Here is an 8,641-nt window from a genome sequence, read left to right on the forward strand (position 1 = left end):
AATCGTAGAAAGCTTTTGTTCGAGTGCGCCATCCAGCGATGATTGTCAGTTTTCTCTTTGTGATCAAATCTTTTTATTTTGCATTGTTTGCGGGGAGGGAGGAGTCTGTCTGTGTCTGTCGAAGACAAAGAAATAATTCCTTATTTACGTTTTCGATTTATTTTTATCTTTGAAAGCTTAGGATGGGATGACGAGGAGGTAAAGGGTTGAGCGTGTAGAAATCGCTTTGCACTTTTGTGGGTTTTTTTTTTTTTTATCTTTCGGATTCTTTGGAATGCTGACTATGTGGAATATTTAAGGAATGTCTGATTTAGATATTCGATTATAAACGCCCCCCCTTTCTCTCTCTCTCTCTTTTTCCTTTATTACTCAATATTCGTTCTTTCTTTTTCTTCGTTGTTCAATAGAAATTCACTCATTTTGTCTCTTTTTTCTTTTGTTATTTGTTTTATTAATTCATTATTCTTTTTTCCTCTCTCCATCTCTCTAATATATATATATATATATATATATATATATATATATATATATATATATATCATACACAAAAGATGCCATTTACACTTGAAGTCCTCCAAATAGCAAAGGTTCTCAGGAAAAACAACAGAATATCAAGTGAAAAATGACTTCTACATAGAATAAAGATTTCGGAAGGAGAGGGAGTCAACGAGTGCAATAGTCTTATTGTTTTAACAACTTCATCCTTCAAATACTGACAAATACTCTCAAATTTCAACTGAGCACTGCGACAAACAATGAAAGCTTTTTATTTTCTAAATTTATTTAGATGAGGATTAATATTTTATGTTTGGATTATTCGGACTATTGTTCTCATCGTCAGGACGTTTTTGTCAACGTTTCGGCTGTTTGGAGGTTGAAGGTTCAATCTTCAATGCAGGCGATACAACTGCGAATTACTTAAGACCGATCATGGCTTATGAAACGAAAGCATGCTACCCTCATGGATTGAATAAGGAGTTCTATTCGAAATTGCATGCAGTTTCCCGAGTGATGACAAAGATTCTCTAGTTCGATAGAATACACTTGAAGAAGGTCTAAGACTACATCGACAGAAACATTACGAAAATAAAATTCAAGATGAGAACAGTACTCTGAAGAATAGAAACAATACAAATTTGTTAAAAAAAATTTACACATTTGACCGGAAAAAAAAATCCAAATATTGGAGAATTATTTAATCTTACTGAAATTTTTCAGTATTTAATTAAATAAATAATTTTTCACCCAAGTATATTTACATCAAAACGGTTTATGCTTATTTAATTTTGTGGTGCAACATAATTAAAAATACTGTATATATAGTAATCTGCAAACGCTTACAAACATGTTTAGTTATTCCTTATTTGTATATTTATTTTATAAACAGTTTTTAATAAATTAATATTCCGTAGTATATATTTGTAATTGTCATGTTTTAAAGAACTTGAATGACTACTAGACACTATCCTCGAGTGTCTAAGGTCTCTCTGCACAGGGGTTTGTCAGAACAACCTGGTATGAGGATACCTTTCTCTAGAAGTATACCCTGACCAAATATTCAAAATCACATTTCGTATTCGCGGCCCAAATAAGATTTCCTCAGTACAGATTACCTACGTGTAATGGTACACCTCAAGTAATAGCATGTTATCTCAAGTAACAACAGTAGTCTGGGTACTCCACCAGACTAGATGAATTCTTGCCCTGAAATCCAGTAAGACAAAAGACTACTACCACAGACATAGTACAACATAATTAAATGGTCAGATTTGGGGAGAGGAAAATTATGTTCTCAACGTCTTTACTAACTCAGCGTTTGAGATGCAAAAAGGAGAACGTTAATGGAATATTTGAATATCTATGTATCTCATATAGAGATCAAGTGTTTGACCCAGGTAGGTGACCCCTTTGTTTCTGAGAATACACACACACACACACACACACACACACACATATATATATATATATATATATATATATATATATAAATTACAATTAAATTTACCAAAATGATCCAAGATGGTAAAACTAAAGTATATTATAAATATTAAAGAATTAATATTTGTAAAGTAATCTCAACCAGATGTAAAAGCTCGATAAAACCAAATAGGAGATAGAGCTTGAAAATCACCTTTTTCTTCACCCTATTCCCTATGCTTCACTTTTTGTTAGCAAGTAAGATCTTTGACTTTCTTGCAGTTTCAGCAAGTACTTTTGCATGCAAAATCCGGTCCCGCATTTTGCTAATTCCTGCCCTCTGATGAGAAGGAAAGTATTTTTTCGAAACTCCGCGGATTAAGGACTATCCACTTGTTTAGTGTTTCTTTTTAAAATTAAATATGTTTTAACTATTTTTCAAAGTGTTTTTAACGTGTTTTATCAACTATTTGTTCTTTATATATATATATATATATATATATATATATATATATATATATATATATATATATAAATATATATATATAATATAATATAATAATGAACGGCTGTGTGTGTGTCTGGTCACGAATAGGCTCCTATATGGTTGACTATTATAGAAAACTGATCACATATAATTATAGAAGATGTATCGAGACACAGGAATGGGTATGTTTAGTCTGGCATAATGATGATTCATTTTCTGTAGGCTGTTTTTGAACCCAGTCAACGACGGGTACTTTTGCTAGTATATATATATATATATATATATATATATATATATATATATATATATATATATATATATATATATATATATATATATAAAAACAAACTTATATCACTACTATGCGTGATTGTGACTTCCGGTCGTTCAATCATTGTAGAAGTAAAATTAAACCTAAAGTTCATCTTTTTTTAATTTTTCCTTGCTCTTTTTCACCTTTAAGAACGCGTAATCTCATTTGCAACAGAGCGGACTACTATTTAGGATCTGGTTTAAACGGGGACTTAGGGAGGGAGTAGCAACGAGTTTACGTTAAATTAAAAAGTTTGCAGCCAAGAAAGAAGGAAACAGAGAAGGCGTTCCAAAGCCCAGAAATCCAACGGAATAAACGGTTAGATTAGAAGACTTTTTGGCATCTAGGAATCTCAACAGTACTTGGAAAGCATGCACAGGAATACAATATTGTGGCGATTAGACAGAGGTTAGGGCTTGGTTGATAGTGGGAGACCTATTAGATCTAAGACTCTTTTGTGTCCGACATTTCAGACTGAAGTTGTTTTCCTTCAGTATCAACCAGATGAGCGCCAAGGTTGCCCAAAACGATTTGTAATTCTTCAAGCCATTCACCCCCAACTTAGGATTAATAATAACTTCCGCTGTTGTTCTCGGTTTGGTTTTTGATCATCAATGCTGATTTTTGTTGGCATTCCTTACCCCGATATCTTTCTGTTGAGAATTCTTTATAGCAGGATATCGAGTACTTACAGGAAGGACCACGTGAAGGTTGACAATGTTACTAACTAAAAGTGTCTCTATTAAACGAACTGGGTTCGGCCTTGAAACATCTAGGCTGTCAATGCGCATTTTTAACCACTGAGCCACCATTATTCTTCTATTGTTGATAGACTTCAGTTATTGTTTATAATTCAAAAGTTGCTGTTCGTCAGTAGTAACCGAAACGAACTGTTTATTAGATGTTTGCGTTTTATCGGGGCTAGAGCATTATTTGTATTGGGGAAGGTATGCGTGCTTGTCAATCTTTTAACTTACAATAAAGTATAGATCAGATTATTGTTGAGACAATGCCAATTTATGATGCCACCCTGTAAAACATCCACAGCTAAAACTCGTCTAGCATCAACTATTGTAAAGAATGCTCTTGCATCCTTTTCGTACCTAAGGCAAAACTATGAACAAAGTATTGTTCTAAGAATTTCCTATTTATGAAATACAATATCGCGGGGCTGATTCCCTGCTAGATACAACATGGTCGTTTTTAAACATAATGTTAATCATTTCTTAAATAATATAATTTAGACCGTTTATGCCATTGTTTTCGATCTTCGAACAATGTCATTAACTGTTATCCTTGAGTTTGCTTCAGTCCTTGACTAGCAGTTACTCTTTAATAGATAAAAAGACTAATCTAAGAAACGCACAAATCCTCTAGTTCGCTCAACCTTCTTGAGGTTCACATTATAAATGGAATTGCTGATTCATACGGGTAAATCTGGTTGGGGATTGTGGAACATTTGTTTCACTATAATCTCGCTTATTTTACAGAGTATCCATTGTTCCTCCAGACAGAAGGGTACCAGCGAACTGATTTCGTGTTATTCTGAAACTCAATTTCTGAAACTAATTTAACCCATCTAGGTTAAAAATGAAGGATGCATATACAAACACTTGCGATTTTTGAAACTCTTAATTCATATCTTACAAGCATAACATTGACAAATGCGACTGATCCATTCCGAAGACAATTCACTCTGCAACGATGAAAATCGTTTAACCGATCAAAGGCTGTGTGATGGGGTTTTACAAGTTGCCTTCAGTAAGTTTTCAGACATTTTTGTACATGCATTTAAAATTGTCGTAAACTCTTGAAAATTCAGTATGTTATTGCTATATATCTTATGAGATAAGTGACCAATTTTTTATTTCAGGTTCAAAGGAACAGTTACAGCAGGAGTTTTAATACACCCTGCTAAAGTCTGATTGTTACAGCTGGTTAATTTCAAAAATGCAATCTGGATGTGGGGACACTTTATGAGAACGATATGCAATAAAATTAAGTTTGCAACTTGAGGAAAATTCCAACAAAAACGTCTGACTACTCTTGGACCATCTTGCATAAATCGAGCATCAGTTTTTTGCATAGATCCAAGGAAGGCAGAGAGTCTGTGAGGGATATTGAGAGGTGTGTGAGAGATGAAGAAGTCAGAACACGAGTTAATTGAGCAAATAAGAACCGTCGTGTGTCTACAGAGACATTGTGCACAGTTTGATGTACATGTGGGAACTGTACACACACTTATTAGCGAAGAACTGAAAATGCGGAAGATTTTCGCGGAATTTGTCCCAAGGGTGCTCAGAAAAGACCCATCCGTGTCACAGACTATTTGACCAAGATTGGCATCAAGATAGTTCCCCATTCTTGCTATAGTTCAGTCCTTGCTCCCTGTGACCTTTGGTTATTCCCTAAGCTCAAGGAAACCCTTGGATATTAATTTATTTTTTATTTCGGACTACTATTCTCGTCTTTATTAGTTGTTGTTTTTCATTTTTTATTGGTTTGTTTATTCACAACGTTTCGACCAACTAATTCCACCTGACGAAGGGCAGAGGAATTAGTTGGCCGAAACGTTGTGAATAAACAAACCAATAAAAGATGAAAAACAACAACTAATAAAGACGAGAATAGTAGTCCGAAATAAAAATAAATTAATATATATAATGCTCATCTCAAAATGAATTCCCATTAAGGAATAATATATACTAGCAGGACCCGTGGAAATTCCACGGTAGTTAAAATCTTTTAAAACACATCAGTAAGAAATTCCTTATTGTTATATTACAAAAATGAACGTATGGAAGCAAGTAGAACAAACAAAGAACTTTAGTTTGAACTTTTATTGAAGGTCAATGCGATCGTAACTGATGCTGTTGATATTTTCAGGAAGTGTTGGTGATGATTGAGGCGGTGACAGGGACGTCGATCAGCTGCTTGGAGTGAGAATAGTGGTCAGTCAGCAGGTTCTTGGGAGTCAGACTGTGAATTTTAAAAAACTATGTGACATTGTTGACATCGATTTTGTGAAAGTTCCGATGACCCCAAGTTGTTTAATATTTCAGGACATTTTGGATTGCACGTGTAAGTAATGAATAGGTCACAGAAAACTGCCATTGCATCTTGATAAAGCTGTTGTGGATTCCTAGGACTATCTGTAAATGTAGATGGTAGAATAATTGGTACACCAGAATAACCATCTTCATTCCTTGCTAAATGATCCATTAAGCCAGAATACTGAGCAGCTCTTGGTTGACTTTGATAGCTTTTAATGAAGTTAAATAAGCAACCGTCAACTTTTACATATGCAATAGACTTTTCTATTTATTTTGAATTTTATTCAATGAAGATTTGGAAATTCACAAATATTTTTTAAGTCGAATTATTGATATAGATTTCAATCAAATAAAATATACTGTAAATCTTTTAATAAGGAATAAATATTTATTTAAACTATAATTATTGAAACAAAGTATTTTACTGCATAAAAACGGTTATGGGGAGAAGGGTTAACTATTTTGAACCTTCACCTAAATAGCGATTTAATGAAAAAAAATTTAATGGTCTTGTATCTTTTTTTAATAATTTGTTTTAAAATAAGGAAAAAAAATCTTTGATACCGCTATTGTAAGAATCATGCTGAAAGCCATTCTTTATATGGGGAGGGGGTTTAACTATTCTGAAACTTCACCTAACAATGTAATAAAAATAATGGAAAAATTCTTTAGTTAAATAAAATATACTGAAAATCTTTAAATAGGAAATAAATATTTCTTTAAATAAATTAAATCGTAAGTAAGGAAACAAAGTGTTTTATTTCATATTAAAAAAATTGTTGTGTTCATTTTTCATAGTATTATGTCGGTGGGCATTAGGAGATCATGACTGCCTGTAAAAGAAGCAAAATAAAACGAACAAACCATAAGTAATAACTATGTAAACAACGTGAAGTTGTATAAATGTTACAAAATTACTCGATTCGGCATTAAATAACACGAAAAAGGATTGATATGCCGTAAAACAAAAGCAAAACAAAACAGAACAAGACGTAAAATATGTTTTGACTCTGTGTTACTCAGTGTATTTGCGAATGGTAACTTTGGTGATTTATTTAATAAAGTCATTCTTGGCTTTTGTAACATTTATTTCTAAACAAATTTTTTGTTATGTAAGGCTCACTCAAAAGTAAATAAAAAAATAAAAAGATAAAGTGGCACAGTAAAAAAAAAAACGAACTCGTAGCGTTAAATGTAAAAAATATATTTATTACTGAATTAAATAGAATAAGCGTTCCGTACTACAGAAGACATCGTTAAAAATGTAAGTAAAATACTATACTATTTAAACTGTGGAACGATACCTTCTATGCATAATTGTCTTTAAAATAATCCGGAACCATAAATAGACAGTTCATATATATATATTTTTTGTTTTTTGTTTTTTTGTTTTGCTGTTCGGGAAGTTTTGGGAAATAAAAGGGTTTAATGATTTTTAACTAATAAAGATTGAACAATAAAGGGAGATAATTCACATTAATTAATGTTTGCGATGATGATGACGCGTTTCATTAATTAATGTTTCCGATGATGATGACGTGACACCGTACGGACAAGCATATTAATATATAGATATTGGAGGCTGTCGTTATGGGATAATTGAGGAGATGAAGAGGCTGTGACGAAGGGCATTGACATGCTCACACAAGGGGATTCTATATGGCCTTTCGGAAGTTGGAACAGTACAATGCATTGCAGGTGGCGTAGATTACTTCGAAATGAACTAGTATTTCATGGGTGTACTATCAATAAAAATTATACGAAAAACATCTGGATAACTTGTACATAGAGAATGCGAACTCTTTTTACTGTCAAGGTCAATGAGCGTAGAGCTTAGGTTGTTTTCTTTCCAGCAGTAAATAAAATCTTATTGGAAAATAATGGTGTAAATATGCTGAATATTAGAGCAGGTTATTTTATAATGTTCATAGAAAGGGAAAGGGCGGCTTCTTTTTAGGAACGGGGACGGGTGCTCTATATAAACTAGTGGACCGCAAAAAAAACCTTGCTGACTGACTTATAGATGCGTCGGCCCATTGAAAATGATATAGAAAACATAAACGTGACAGACCAACGAAAATCATAAATAGTAAAGAGTGGCAAACTAGCCGATATAACATCTTATAGAGATGATTGGTTTCAACCTGTTATTTGATAAGCTTAAATATTTTAATTTATTAAGATATAAATTATATAATTTATTGATTTCAATTTATTAAAATATAAATTATATAAATAAATTTCCGATTTGGTATAACTGGAAAAGTCAGCAATAATTTCAAAACAAAATATATTAATTAAAAAATTTAATGAATAAATAAAAAAAAATTGAACGAAAAACGTTATGTATTATAGACAATATGGCCCAATTCAGAGTATCCCCTTTTTCCATTTCCTGGCATCTTCGCTTATTACATGTAAACGGTTTTCACCCTTCCCTTCTCCATTTCTCCTTCTTAGTAAATTCATACCCCCTCTATATCTTTATATTATATTACCTTTCCCTTCTTACCACTCTCCCTAATCCTTCCCTCAAAATATCGTTTTACCTCCCCCCTTCTTTAACTGAAATTAAATTTTTGTAATTAAATTTAAATCCATAAGATCTTTAACATTACTTCACCCCAGTCATGGCGAAATATATTTTCTCTCCTCTTAAATTGAAAATGGTCTTGAACCCCATTTTAATTTTTTTATTTTTAAATCTTCTTTCCTAATGAGATCAATTATGATTGAAACAGTCTGCACATCGTAGCAAGATATAACTGTATTTACGTACAGAATAAAAAATATATATAATTTGCTCTCTTTGATTGAGCACTATCAACGACCCTTGTTGAAATTCAATTACTCTTAATATTTTGATATCTT

This window comes from Euprymna scolopes, chromosome 6 (assembly GCF_053919585.1).
Source record: "Euprymna scolopes isolate OS-2025 chromosome 6, ASM5391958v1, whole genome shotgun sequence".
In the NCBI taxonomy this organism is placed as follows: domain Eukaryota; kingdom Metazoa; phylum Mollusca; class Cephalopoda; order Sepiida; family Sepiolidae; genus Euprymna; species Euprymna scolopes.